Here is a 2,201-nt window from a genome sequence, read left to right on the forward strand (position 1 = left end):
GACTAGGGATGGGTACCGGTATCGCACCGGTTCTGACATAAACTGTAGTAACCAGACCGAAAAGCAGCGCACATTTCGGTGCTTTATTTCGGTGCTTTTTTTTTTTTTTCTTTTTTTTTTTCCTGAGCTGTGATACACTTTGGATTCTAGCCAATCGTTTTACATTTCCAAGGATAGTAGGCGGGCCCAGGTACGTATGTTCTTTTAGAGCAGAGCTACAGATTAAAAATGTCCAAGGCGAAGCGGTCAAAGTCTGGCTGTACTTCACAGCAAAAGATGCAAACTCAGCAGCCTGCAACAAGTGCTTTAAGCTGATACTGTGCAAAGGAGGTAACTCCTCGAATCTGATGAAACACGTGGTGACGCATAGTGCTTTAATTAAAAGCCGAGAAATGCACCGTATCTGATAGCTTGCTGCGAGACCTCACACCGAGCACATCTACTGCGGGTGTGGTGCCTGTTATCGGACCCAGAGTTAGCAACATCCCCCAAGAACCCAAAGAGGAGAGTCCTGGCCCCTAGCCCTGCCAGTGTAGCAGAAATGATGAGGAGGATGATGCAGCAGCAGCCGTTCTTCTCTGCGTGAGTAGCTTCATGTTGTTCATGTGTAATTTATGTTGAGTAGGCTAACCACGTTATTACATTAATGCATGTAAGGTGAACTAGCAAACACCGTCGTAGTTACATGCGCCTTTCTTCTTGTTTGATGGCAGATGCTCCCTTCACCCTGGCCAAAAAGGCTAAAATGACCAGAGAAAAAGTGGGAAACGGCTAAACATGAGAGATTTTTGGACAAAGTTTGTTTTTTCCATTATTAAACCACTGCTTCCAGCCAAGAGTGATACCATATATGCCCTATAGCTGCAGAAAAGGCTAACATTGTTGTCTTTTTACAAAAAAACAGCTGAACATGAGAGGTTTTTGGACAAAGTTTGTGTTCTCCATTCTTTAAGCACCGGTTCGAGCACCGTTTAAGCACCGGCACCGTTTCAAGAGTACCGGTTTGGTACCGGTATCGGATAAAACCTAAACAATACCCATCCCTACTTAAGACTAAATAATAGAATCAAAAAATGCGAGCAGAGGTTTGAGCTTAAAGATGTCAATAGTAGTCAGAATGAGTAAAGACTTTATTTATTTGCTTATTCATTTATTGCACAGTGCGCACATTAATCATAGGTTTACTGCAACAATGATATTCTGGTATTATTCTATGTTCAGATGACAGTAGTTCCAAGTAGTTATTTTTGAGAGTTTACACTTAGCTATGATATTTCTTTTCTTAAAGTAGTGAAATATTTTGCGACTCCTTCAGCAGTTAAAAGAGGACTTAGCACCTCATGACTTATATAGGTCTGTAAACGTATGTACACTTTCACATCTAGCATTTGTTCTATAATTCTGTTTATATATGTTAATCACAGTGATATTATTACATATTTATTTCAATCAATATTTGGGGTTAGTAGGTTGCTCGGCATTTTAGCAGCATATACAGTTAGATCCATACATATTCGGACAGAGACAACTTTTTTTTTTTTTTTTTTTAATTTTTGTTCTGTACATTCACAAAATGAATTTTAAATGAAACAACTTATAAGCAGTTAAATTGCAGACTTCCAGCTTTAATTCAGCGGGTTGAGCAAAATGATTTAATAAAAATGTGAGGAAATAAATTATTTTTTAACACAGTCCCGTCATGTCAGGTGCTCAAATTGGACATATTAATTATTTGAAAATAAAATGTTCATTTCAATTACTTGGTTGAAAACCCTTTGCTGGCAATGACAGCCTGAAGTCTTCAACTCATGGACATCACCAGATGCTGGGTTTCCTCCTTTTCTAATGCCCTGTCAGGCCTTCACTGCAGCAACTTTAAGTTGCTGTTTGTTTGTGGGCCTTTCTGTGTGAAGTTTAGTCTTCAACAAGTTTCATGCTCAGTTGGTTTTAGATCCGGTGACTGAATTGGCCTGTCAAGAATATTCCACTTCTTTGGTTTAATAAACTCCTTGGTTGCTTTGGCTGTATGTTTTGGGTCATTGTCCATCATGAAACACTGCTCAATCAGTTTGATTGGATTTAGCTAGATTGGAGCAGACAGTATGTCTCTGAACACCTCAGAATTAATTCGGCTGTTTCTGTCCCACGTCACATCATCAATAAACACTAACACCCCAGTCCCACTGGAAACCATGCATGGC

This window comes from Aulonocara stuartgranti (genome assembly GCF_965226115.1).
Source record: "Aulonocara stuartgranti genome assembly, chromosome: 3".
Taxonomy (NCBI): Eukaryota; Metazoa; Chordata; class Actinopteri; order Cichliformes; family Cichlidae; genus Aulonocara; species Aulonocara stuartgranti.